The sequence below is a fragment of the Theobroma cacao genome, chromosome 4 (assembly GCF_000208745.1).
Source record: "Theobroma cacao cultivar B97-61/B2 chromosome 4, Criollo_cocoa_genome_V2, whole genome shotgun sequence".
Classification (NCBI taxonomy): Eukaryota; Viridiplantae; Streptophyta; class Magnoliopsida; order Malvales; family Malvaceae; genus Theobroma; species Theobroma cacao.
Genome location: NC_030853.1, coordinates 7,947,157 through 7,960,828, shown reverse-complemented (window position 1 = coordinate 7,960,828; position 13,672 = coordinate 7,947,157). Strand labels below are relative to the sequence as shown.

Genomic DNA, 13,672 nt, shown 5'->3' with positions numbered 1-13,672 from the left:
CTTTATAATTTTTTACATTAATTCTTACAGGTTTACTTCAAGATTTTTCAATTACTAATTTTAACTATAATTATTTTTATCCTTACTATTATTCATTTATAAATTTAAATTTATAAACCATTAAATATTTTAAACTCGAGAATATAAATATAAATATTTAATTTTTCAAAAAATTATGTTTATTAAATATAATTGACTTGTTATATCAAATCTCACGCATTTACGTCAATATTTTGACAATGTTTATTTCACCTTTATAATTTTTTATGTTAATTCTTACTGCTTTAGATCAAGGTTTTTCAACTACTAATTTTTACTATAATTATTTTTATTCTTATTTGTCATATCTCATTTTTGGAGAGATCATGACTGGCGCATGAACCTACGTAGATATGGCCCATTAGGCCCAAACAAGCTTAATTCGATAAATGCATGGACTAGTCATCCATCGCATTTACAAACATAAATTCATACATAGTCCAAATAAAGAGGATTCAAATCATGCTAAGGTGATTATACGCAGTGGAATATTATTAAAATTTTAATCCCTTAAACTATAAATCATTTTAATTGAAACTAATCTAGAAAAACCACAAGAGAAAGATTTTGACATGCCTAAAACTTTGATGTCTGCTTTCTTTGGGGGAGTCTTTTTTGGCCTTTTGTTTTTGACTTTTGTACACCAACTAGGACTTATCAAACCATAGTATACAATTGTCCTAACTCTAATGGTGATCCACACAATGATTTGCCGAAATCTCTTCACTAAGAGTGTGTGAAGCTGTGAGACCCTGTCAAGCTCGATTAAAAGACGGTATTGTATCGAGTGGTACAACTAAGTTAAATTGAGCCTTGAACTAGTTCAAATAGAAATTCTAAGAGGAATTTGAAAATTTTAAAACCAACAAAATGGCTTAGAATAGTGATTTGGAGTTCAAGGTCCAGTTTGGAGTCCATTAGAAAATTGACCAATTAGGGGCAAAACGGTCATTTTACCATTTGATGAGAAAATGGAGATTTTTAGCCAAGATTTGATCACATTTGACCAAGAATAATTATATGAAATATAATTATGATTATTGGAGTATAAAATGATGTTTAGCAGTGAAAAATTGTGATTCTCGATATTTGTGGAGCACAAGGGCAAAATGGTAATTTTGCCACTAGAGGACTAAACGAAAATTTTTTAAACAATTTTTGCCCCATTTGGTTAATATTGATCAATATTACTGTTATTTTAAGTTGAAAAGTAGAAATAATGAGATTCCGGTACATTTCGGAGTATAGGGGCAAAATCGTAATTTTTTTGTCTCGGGGGCAAATCAGTAAAAGTTTTGCCCCAGCACTTGTCAAGACCAAGGGATTTTAATTGAGGTAGGATTGGATAAATACCAGAATATTTGTGGTGGAAAATTAAGAAGAAAAAGTCAAAAAGTTAAAAATTTGGGCAATAAGCATGTGACACATGGCATGCTTGATTATTTTATTATTTTCTATAGAAATCAGCCCATTAAATCCCCAATTCCCTCACCATATTCGGCCTAGGCATCCAGCAACAAGAAAAAAGGAAGAACAAAAGGAAAAACAAGAAAACCTAGGTGGAAATTCAAAGAAAAAGTGAAGAAATCAAGGAAACAAGCTAGGTAAGTTAAAATTTCTTTAATTCTCCTTGATACCTAGCTTACCCATGCTTTTGTTCTTGATTTCCATGGTTGAATATTGAGTTATCATGATGAATTCAATTCTGAAAAATGGGTATGGAAGAGGAATTGTTGTTGGAATAATTTGATTTTAGACTATGTTAGTGTTTAGGGATAGTTAAGCATGGTTATGAACAAAAACACAAAAGAAATATTCAATTTCTCTAGGGTTCCTTGTTGGCCGAACCATGAGGGCTGAATATCAATGGGGGATTGTTTTTATTTCAAGGAAAATGGCATGGAAAATGATGAAGTAAGGTGAAACGGTTATGTAGAAAAAAATTCGATGCTAGTACACCAAATGACCAAATTTTTTCTATAAGGAATTGTGAGGGTTCTAATGCTGAATTTGGCTTTATTTAAATGTATGTGGTAAATTAAGGTATTAGAGGAGAAATGAATTAATTTGGAGGTGATTTGGACACAATCGCCGATTAATCGGGTGATCGGTCGAATTTAATCGATACCGTGATTAAGCGGTAATCGGACATATTTTTGCATTTACATATCAAGCATTAGTAGTTTAAATTAATTTATATCAATTTAGGGACAATATAGTAAATTCCTCGACTTTGTTATTTGTCAAGGTGGTGAGACGTCCGGAAAAGGCAAAGGAATTACGCCTGAGGACTATTAGTCAGAGTTCACCCGGAATCCGGATTTTCGACACCTGTGAGTGGACTGCCTATCAAAATTGTTTTGGGAATATGACTGTTTTGAACAAAGTGTTTGAATGATTTTATGCAATTTTTCATGAAAATGAATGCCTTGGGAACAAGCTTTTGAGAAAAGGTTTATGTTATGAAATGTGGTTATTATGGATTTCTATGTGGCTGCATTATGTTGATATACATATATGCTTGAATATAATGTTGTGTAATTATGTTGACTCGACTATGTGCGAGTAGGGAGTGCGCATAAGCCGAGGATTACCCGGTTATGTGCGAGTAGGGAGTGCGCATAACCCGGTGATGACCCGGTTATGTGCGAGTAGGGAGTGCGCATAACCCGGTGATGACCCAGCCATGTGCGAGTAGGGAGTGCGCATGAGCTGGTGATGATGATGATGAGCTGGTGACGATGATGATGGGTTGGTGAGATGATGATGATGGGTATATATATATATATATATACATATGTAAATGTGTGTGTTATAGCAAATTGATGGACAATGATTTATGGTTGTAATGTACGTGAAATTTGACACATTATACTTTGAGAATTTTCATGAATTTTATGTTGATTTTATTAGTTTAGCAGGATGGCTTTTTGTTGAGTGAGAAAAAATGTTTCTCTTGTTGCTCTGTTTTCGTTGCAGCGAAATTCATGCTCGCTGTAGCGAGAAACTCTCGGGTTTGGAGGGATTTTAAATAGGAATGAACTAAATTGTATTGTTTTGAAACAAGTGCATCATGATTTTAAATTCTCCCTAATTGTTGCTTGTTCCCTTCCTTGTTCACTCACTGAGTATTGTACTCATGTTTTATAAAAATTCATGTTTTCAGATCAGGTGACTGTTGGACCCTAGATCGAGGAGTCCTCGTAGTTCATCTCCTGGGTATGTGTCTGGCATTCGATAGTAATCCCTTTTATTGTAAATGTCTCCGCTGGAAGTCATGGGTCCTTTTGTATTATGAATACAATCTAACAATGTGAATATGTGTATGCAATGTAAATTGCTAAATACATGACTGGTATAGTGCATGTATATTATTATCTATAATGCCATTGTGTTTTGGCTATGTTCACACCCGAAAAAAAGTGTGTGTGTATGCATGATATGATAAATTTGTTAAGCAAAGGTAAATGGATAGGCTTGCTTGGGCTTAGTGAGCTATACTCATTAAGCTCATGCGCCGGTCATGGCCCGAGAAATTGGGTCGTGACAGAAGCCCTAAGCCAAAGTTTGTGCTAGCAAACTCTCAACTTTGAGCTCGCTTGTGTTGCTCTCTTTTTGGCTGTGATGCTATCTCAACACATAAGAAAACAAAATAAGACTCTTTTGTACTTTCAATAGTCGACTAAAAGATTATTTTATAGAGTGAATTGACCTACTTCATATCCAACAAAGATTAGAAAATGTCTTGGGCTAATTAGGCTTTTGTTTAATACTCCATTAAATCATATTTGATTTAGCTGAATACCTAATTGAATTATGATAATTCTATTTTATAAAATTATTTTAGTCCAATTTTGTTATAAAATATTAGCTAAGTCCTCAATTTTCAATTATAATTTACTTATTTTTAGTTGTTTTTATAATTAGGTTACTTTTAAGTTAGTTATTTTAATTTTATGTTATTCCTTTTAATTTGGTTATTATTTATTAGTTTTTTTATTTTTTGTCGGATTAAAAGTGATTAGGCTTAATTTTGGAAAGTAAGGTGTTGAAAGACCCAAAATCTGTTTGTATATACTTCAGTATTTTGGCTATATCTTAAGCTACAAAACTCAAAATGATGCGATTTTTGAACCATTGGAAAGCTAAGAGATATAGCTACAACTTTTCTGAAGATCACTTTGCCCAGTTCTGCCTTGAAGATAGAGAAAATCATATTATAAAATGGTTAGATGTACTGTACCGGGAATGGAAATTTGTAAAGATTGATAATTGATTTTTGGGCCTCTTATTACATTTTTAAACCCAATTAAACCCTAGGTCAACTGAAGGAAGTTTAGGTTAAGTTTATTAGTATAAATGGAATTGTTTGAAGAACTTTAAAGGGACAACTTTTGAGAGATTCAAGAAGCTAGAAGTTGAGGTTGAAACTTGGAGATCAAGACGGCAATTATTGTTTTATTTTCTTCCTTGGCTTTTAATTTTCTTGTTACTTTCAATGGTTAAATTTATTATAATGTTATTTGTTTTTGCAATTATGAGTGCCTAATTTTCTTTTTCTAGGATTGTAATTGAAATCACATGTAGTCTGAATTTTTAATCTCTTTCGTACTTATCTTTAATGGGATTTGAATTGTTTATTTCAATTTGTTCTTAATGCTTTTAATTGCCTGATTACCAATTAAATTTATTTAGAAACTTAAACAAACTTGGAAAAGGGAGTTTAGTGCAGACTAAAATTAGGATAGCATATGATCATATTAATTGATTTGCATATAGGATAGGTATATACCTATAGGCCATATGTAGTCAGATTAGAGCCTGAACTTAATGAGTCTGTTTTAATTTCAATTCACATAGGGATATAGTGTTTTAGTTAAAATAGATATTGTCACAACCCGGTACTCCCCTCGAGCCCGTGACAACCGCCGCGGTGTCCCGGTAGACACTTATTGCCCGGAATGTCAACCCGAAACCCCGCAAGGCTTTACTATCAGTTTCTCTGTTCCCTTGTGAGCAATCATTGTCAAATATCGTGTTCTAAAAGATTTTAAGCTGTTTCCAGCTTTAAACAAATAAAATATTAATTTTTCATCTCATAGGGTAATTTGGTCATTTTTCTCAAAAATTTCGAAACTGGCTAAAACGTAATATTCAAGTACAAAACACACAATTCATATTCAAAATGAGTTTAAAAGTCTAAAATCTTCATTTAAAACGAAATTATGGTTATTTGAATATAATAAGAAAATAAAAAAAAATATTAAGTAAAATATTCTATTTTCTTATAAAACAATATTTATAGAGTTATACGTGAATAATTTTTTATAGGGTAAAAGCTAAATAAATTTATACATACTTAAATACAGTAAGCCAAAATATTTAATTTAATTTACAATAACATGAGTGCCCCCGAATAAACAAAAGTAAAGAGGACTGTGAACTTACGGTTTGAAAAATGCAGATCCCATTGTAGTCCTCGATGAGATCAGCTATCTACAGTCTATACTGAACCTGAAATGGGTGAAAATGAGGGTGGTGAGATTATAAAATCCCAATGAGTAAACAGACATCATCATAAACATCTAGAGTTGAGTACATGGAGACAATAAAGTAAATCGTCATAAACTGGGTTATACAATTAGAACACATCTCGTTCAAAATACGTAAAAAAGCTTATGAATCTCATAAAAATCTAGGCTTGTACCATAAATCCATTCTCGGGGACACCTTGGCCGAGGCATCCTACCGAGACCGCCAAGGCTATTAAAATTCACATTTCACATAAATCATGTTTTTGTTTTGAAAACATAGCCGTTCCTTGGCGTTGGCTGAGTTCCCCCTCACGTGGTGGTTTAGCGTGAAGTGAACCCTAAACTTTACCCCAGGAGATACCTTACGCGCCTCTCCGTTCGATGTAAGAATATAATGGGGTTTAACGTGCCCCTCTAAAAGGCTGGTCCACAGAAACCCCCTATTGCAGTGATTAATTAATATATAATCCACCATATAATAAAACTCAATAACATGATATGGCAATTTTGTAATTCGCAGTTTTTCAAGGCAACCAAACAATTCGCATTTCAATACAATTGTCAACTAGCCAATCATGCTCGATTTATCATAAGCCAGTCAATTTAAACAATCAAATTGTCACAATTAACAGTCTCCGTGTACTCTATTTTTCAAAATCATTATTAATTCCAAAACAATTTATAAATTAATTTCATTGAAACTCATTTATTCATAAAACATGAAAATTTACCTTTTTAAATTCCTTTTTCCATAGAATTCATGAAAGCATCTAAAAACCACCCTAGATAATTAAAATGACAGTAAGTTTACTCACAATGTCTAGAATGCAGACTTTCGAAGCACTCTGTCTACTGGTCCTCGGATGCAATTTCCTTGCCTTTATCGGAGGACTCACCACCTTGACACAGTACAAAATCGAGAGTTTCACCAAGTTGGTACTAAATCAAAATTAAACTAATTTAGACTACCAATGCATGATATGGAATGCAAAAATGCACTGGTAACTATCTAAACCCGGTATTGGCCTAATTCGTCTTATCACCCGATTAAATTCCTAACGGGTCCGTTTAAACTCCAATTTAATTCTTTTCAGTTTCTATACCTCAATTGCACCCAAATTAACTTAATGTCCCTCAGTGTGGTGCAAATTATCAGTCCCAACAGCAAATTACGAAAATACCCCTAGTGGGTAAAAATTCGTATTTTTGCTCTGAAAATTCCCATTATTTTTCTAGGCTCATAATTCATCATTCCTTAACCAATTCTCCTAGAATAAAATCAAACTCATCCTCACTCACTACATGGTAAATTCAGCCATTAATGGTTGGGGGAGAAAATAAATTCTTTTCTTGTTGTTTTGTTTCTAAATATGCTAAACTAACTAAAAACACTAACATAAATTAAAATCAAATAAATCCAACAACTTTCTCTCTCCTAACCCATTTTTTCAGAATTGAATTCATCATGAAAACATGTAATTTAATCATGGAAAATAAAGAGAAATGCTTGGGAATAAGAAAACTCAAGCTTAATAGAAAAAATCTCACCTTTTTCACTTAATTTCCTTGAAAATTCACACTTTTTCTTTGATTTTCTCTCTCTAGGGTTTTGTTTTTTTTTTCTCTCTCTTCTTGCTGGTTTGGCCGGCCATGGGGTGGAAGATGGGCTGATTTTGTGCCTTTTAAAAAGGAAAATAATAAATTAATAAAGGCATGACACATGGCATCATGTCATTGGCCCGTTTTTAAAATTTTAAAAATTTAAACATTTTATCTCCACCACATGTTTAGTCAAGGGTCAAAGATGAAGACAAAGGAAGACCATGTGCTGGAAAAAATATCCTGGTGGTGGAAAATTACAATTTTGCCCCTGAGGTGGCAAAATTACCATTTTACCCCTATACTCCAAATTATACCGAAATTAAAATTTTTCACTTCTAAACCTCAAATCATACTTCAATAAGTCAAATTATACTCTAATAAGTCAAATGGGGTCAAAAAAATCTTTTCTAAAATTCCCATTTTGTCCCCAGGTGGCAAATGACCATTTTGCCCCTAGTTAGTGAAAATTCCGATTTGACTCCAAATTGATCCTCAAACTCCAAATTACCATTTTAAGTCATCCATGAACTGTGAAACTCTTAATCTCACCTTAAAATTCCTATTTGATCTAGTTCGAGGATTAAATAAACTTTGTTGTACCTCTAGGTACAATACCGACTTTTGTAAATTTTTCGGGACTCTCCTAGCATGCAATCATGCTATCATCACATGTATGTCATGAATAGTATTTTATAAGGTCGGGCTTTACAGAACTACCCCCCTTAAAATAAAATTTTGACCTCAAAATTTCACTTACCTGATTCGAATAAAAGATGTGGATATTGGTTTCTCATCTGGCTCTCGACTTCCCACGTCATCTCCTCCATTCGAGCATTCTTCCACAATACTTTCACCATTGGAATGCTCTTGTTCCTTAGCACTCGATCCTTTCGATCTAGAATACGTACAGGCTGCACCTCGAACTTCAAATCCTCATGCAACTCAATGGGAGGTGTCTCTAAAATGTGAGAGGGATCGGGAACATACTTTTTCAACATCGAGACATGGAAGACATTATGAATTCGATCTAACTCTGGGGGTAATTCAAGTCTGTAAGCCACTGGCCCAATCCTTTCAATGATACGAAAAGGTCCAATGTATCTTGGATTGAGCTTTCCCCTCTTCGCGAATCGAATCACACCTTTCATCATCCAATAAATACCACAAATTATCACAATAGTATAATCAAATAAGATTTAATACTTGGAAATTTCAAATTATTACCTTTCCAAGGAGAAACCTTAAGAAAAACTTTATCGTCGACTTCAAACTCCAAATCTTTCCTTCGTTTATCCGAATAATTCTTCTGCCTATCTTGAGCTGTCTTTAATCGCTCTCGGATAACTTTGACCTTATCGTTTGTCAAATCAATCAATTCCACATTCACCAATTTCCTCTCACCTACTTCATCCCAACAGAGCGGAGTTCGGCATTTCCTTCCATACAAAGCCTCGTATGGTGCCATCCCAATACTAGACTGAAAACTGTTATTATAAGCAAACTCCACCAATGGCAAGTGTCTGTCCCAACTCCCGATAAAGTCAATGACACAAGCCCGTAACATATCCTCCAAGGTCTGAATAGTTCTCTCAGATTGACCATCTGTCTGTGGATGAAAGGCAGTACTAAATCTCAATTTAGTTCCAAGAGCTTCCTGAAATTTCGGCCAAAATCGAGAAGTAAATCGAGGGTCTCGATCTGACACAATAGAAACTGGGACTCCGTGTAATCTCACAATCTCATCTATATAAAGTCTTGCCAGCCTCTCAATAGAATACGTGCTATGGATAGCCAAGAAATGGGCGGACTTAGTCAATCTATCCACAATCACCCAAATAGCATCCTTCCCACTTTGTGTCCGCGGCAAACCCAATACAAAGTCCATAGTCACATGTTCCCACTTCCATTCAGGAATCGGTAAAGGTTGAAGAGTACCTGACGGTTTTTGATGCTCCGCCTTGATCTGTTGGCATGTGAGACATTTCGCTACAAACTCTGCTATGTCTCGTTTCATACCCGGCCACCAATAACTTTCTTTAATAGTCCGATACATCTTGGTGCTTCCGGGATGTAAAGCGTAGGCGGAAGAATGAGCTTCCTCCAAAATAGCTCGTCTCAACTGATCATCCTTAGGAACACAAATTCGGTCTCTAAGCATGAAAGTACCATCATCGCTGAGTCTAAACTCACTAGCTTCTCCATCTTGCAGCTTTTGAACTTCCTGTTTCAACCAATCATCAGATTTCTGCAATTCTCTTATCTGATTCAACAATGAAGGTCTCACGACGAAACTAGCAAGTAGGGTTCCATCCTCACCATTATTCAACTGGATCCCTAGAGATTTCATCTCAAGTAACATCGGAAAATAAGAACTTTGAAGTGTTGCTAACGACGATGAGGATTTACGACTTAAGGCATCCGCTACAACATTTGCTTTTCCCGGATGATAATCAATCACTAAGTCATAATCCTTAATCAACTCCAACCATCGTCTCTGTCTCAAGTTAAGCTCTTTCTGGGTGAGCAAATACTTCAAACTTTTATGATCAGAAAAAATCCGACAACGCTCACCATATAAATAATGTCTCCAAATCTTCAATGCGAATACTACTGCTGCTAACTCCAAGTCATGAGTAGGGTAATTCGTCTCGTGCTTCTTCAACTGTCGGGAAGCATAAGCTATTACTTTCTCGTCCTGCATCAACACACACCCTAATCCCAACTTAGATGCATCGCTATATACCACAAATTCTTTTCCACTAACAGGAAGTGTTAAAACGGGAGCGGAGGTTAACCGGTTCTTTAGCTCCTGAAATCGATTCTCACAAACATCATCCCACTCATACTTAACTCCTTTACGAGTCAAACGAGTCAGAGGAGCTGCTATCAAAGAAAATCCCTGAACAAATCTCCGGTAATAACCGGCTAAGCCAAGGAAACTACGAATCTCAGTTACCGTTCTCGGTTGCTCCCATTGCAAGATTGCCTCAATCTTCTTGGGATCGACATAAATTCCAGCTCCGGACACCACATGTCCCAAGAAAACCACTTCCTTCAACCAGAATTCACATTTAGAGAACTTGGCATAGAGTTGTCTCTCGCGCAAAGTTTGCAACACAATGCGCAAATGGGCAGCATGTTCATCATCATTCTTCGAATAAACCAGGATGTCATCGATGAATACTATCACAAACTTATCCAAGTATGGATGGAACACCCTGTTCATAAGATCCATAAAAACTGCCGGGGCATTAGTCAAACCAAACGGCATCACCAGAAACTCATAATGCCCATAACGCGTCCTGAAGGCAGTCTTAGGTACATCCTGCTCCTTAATCCTCAACTGATAGTACCCAGATCTCAAATCAATCTTAGAGAATACCATAGCACCTCGTAATTGATCAAAAAGATCATCTATCCGGGGTAAAGGGTATTTATTCTTGATGGTCACTCGGTTCAGCTGACGGTAATCAATACACAATCGAAGAGTGCCATCTTTCTTCTTTACAAATAGGACTGGTGCTCCCCAAGGAGAAATGCTAGGGCGAATGAAACCTTTATCCACCAAATCTTGCAACTGGGCTTTCAGTTCCTTCAACTCTGCTGGAGCCATTCTATATGGAGGAATAGAAATAGGTGCGGTACCCGGAAGTAAATCAATAGGGAACTCAAGCTCTCGATCAGGAGGTAGTCTTGGTAAATCATCAGGAAATACATCTGAAAACTCACTTACTATTGGGACATCCTCTAACTTAGGTTCCCCCTTTGAAGTATCGATCACGTATGCCAAATAAGCCGGATACCCTTTTTGCACTAATTTCGAAGCTTTGATGGTTGAGATTACACAATATGGTAATACTCGACGTTCCCCTACAAACACAATCTCTGCTCCCTCCGAATTTCGAAGAACAACTTCTTTTCGGAAACAATCCACGTTCGCCCGATGTGCAGTTAACCAGTCCATACCCAATATTAAATCAAAATCTAAGATTTCTAGAGGAATTAAGTCACCCCTAAATTCTTCCTCACCTACCCTTACCCCACGTCTCTATAACAAGTATTTCTAATCAACTGTTCTCCTAGAGGGGTATGCACTACAAATTCTCCCTCTAATGGTGACAGGTTTCTATCAGCAATTGATGCAAATTTCGTACTCACATAAGATCTATATGAGCCAGAATCTATCAAAACATAAGCATCTTTATCAAATAAAGACATAGCACCTGTCACTGCTCCAGGTCGGACCCGTGCCTCATCTTTTGTCACAGCAAAAATTCTTGTCGCGGTACGAGTCTGTGGTCTCGAAGGTGGATGCGACGGGGTATTACTCTCCACACCGGACCGTATGGCTACTCCTTGTCTCGGTGGTAACCCAGAAGAATCTCTCCTCTGTATATCAGTGCGAGCTGGTGGAGATGATGCAGCTACAGTGACTCGTCCTAACTGTGGGCGATTACTCCTAATGTGACCCGTCTGTCCACATTGGAAACATCTTGTTGGCCCTCTACATAGCCCACTATGATAATTCCCACAATTTTTGCATCTGTCAGAACCTCCGAAACTCTTCCCAAAACCAGTCATAGCAGATCTGCTAAACCTCGAAAGTCTCTGCTGTGATGGTGGAAATGGAGGTCGAGGAGATGTCACGGAAACAGAAGTAGTGCTCCCTGAAGTCGCTGAGTCCTTGCCTCTTTTTACTGGCTGACTAGAAGACATACCAGGATTCCTCCTTTTTGCAAACTCAGTCCGAATCCTTCTATTCTCAGTCGCGAGCTTCTCAGCCCGTAAAGCCATCTGTACCACCTCCTTATGTGGCTCCCTACCAATCACTGTCATTCGCTCTCTGATCTCATTACGGAGCCCTTCCTCGAAATAGCTGGCCTGATCCTGCTCAGATTTCACCAGATCCGGCACATATAACATCAACTCGTTAAAACGAGTCTCGTACTCCTCTACAGTTAGATTTCCCTGTTTCAAACTCAGAAATTCTCTCTTCTTTTCTTTTTGATGGAAATAAGTGAAATACTGACCATCGAATTCCCTGAGAAAATCGGACCATGTCTGAGGAGTAGCGGAACGGGACTTCACCGAATTCCACCAAGTACGAGCCCTCTTCTCTAATAATCTCGTAGCCACCATCAGCTTCATGTCATCATCTAATCCCATATCAGAGAGAGTCTCGGACACCTGATTAATCCAGTCCTTTGCCACAGTGGCATCCAACTCACCAGTGAAAGATACACAACCCAATTGCCTAGCCTCCTTCAGCTTCTTGGAAATGGATACATCTTGTATTGGTGGTGGAACTAAAGGAGTAGCTGGAGGCACTACAGGTGGAACTTGACCAGTCTGAGCTTGACCAGCCATTGCTGCAAAGAAAGCTGCCAATGCCTGTGCTGCCTCAGTAGGCATGGCGGGAATACCAGTAGGTGGCTGAGGAGATGGAGGATGTGGAGGACTATCGGCCTGCTCAGCAGCAGGTGCTGCCCGAATGGTAGATGCAGCTGATTCCTCCTCTACTGTATCTGGCTGATGACGTTGGGAACGACCTCTTCCCCTCCCAACCGATCTAGTGAGAGGTGGGCGTCCGCGTCGAGGAGGCATTATAATATATATAAAAAAAATACGAGCAAGTTTAGGTAACCTTAGGCTCTATATGCAAATGCATGCATTCTATTCAACCTAACCTAACTTAACTTAATCCGGGGCCACACTGATATTGTAAATATTTAAAACAACTTTAAAACTAAAAACTTTGATCTTGAAAACCAAAAGCTCTGATACCAATCGAATTGTCACGACCCGGTACTCCCCTCGAGCCCGTGACAACCGCCGCGGTGTCCCGGTAGACACTTATTGCCCGGAATGTCAACCCGAAACCCCGCAAGGCTTTACTATCAGTTTCTCTGTTCCCTTGTGAGCAACCATTGTCAAATATCGTGTTCTAAAATATTTTAAGCTGTTTCCAACTTTAAACAAATAAAATATTAATTTTTCGTCTCACAAGGGTATTTTGGTCATTTTTCTCAAAAATTTTAAAACTGGCTAAAACGTAATATACAAGTACAAAACACACAATTCATATTCAAAATGAGTTTAAAAGTCTAAAATCTTCATTTAAAACGAAATTATGGTTATTTGAATATAATAAGAAAATAAAAGAAATATTAAGTAAAATATTCTATTTTCTTATAAAACAATATTTATAGAGTTATACGTGAATAATTTTTATAACGTAAAAGCTAAATAAATTTATACATACTTAAATACAGTAAGCCAAAATATTTAATTTAATTTACAATAACAAGAGTGCCCCCGAATAAACAAAAGTAAAGAGGACTGTGAACCTACGGTTTGGAAAATGCAGATCCCACTGTAGTCCTCGATGAGATCAGCTATCTACAGTCTATACTGAACCTGAAATGGGTGGAAAGGAGGGTGGTGAGATTATAAAATCCCAATGAGTAAACAAACATCATCATAAACATCTAGAGTTG

At 36.7% G+C, this 13,672-nt stretch overlaps 1 long non-coding RNA gene across 2 annotated transcripts; it reads left to right on the top strand.

Annotated features, from left to right (window-relative positions):
• On the top strand, positions 1,614–3,239 carry LOC108661743. 2 transcript variants are annotated; one of them, XR_001927521.1, is made up of 3 exons: positions 1,614–1,643; positions 2,288–2,372; positions 3,206–3,239. It is a non-coding gene; the product is annotated as an uncharacterized LOC108661743 (long non-coding RNA). The 2 variants fall into 2 exon arrangements; XR_001927522.1 differs by lacking the exon at positions 3,206–3,239 and adding an exon at positions 2,609–2,651.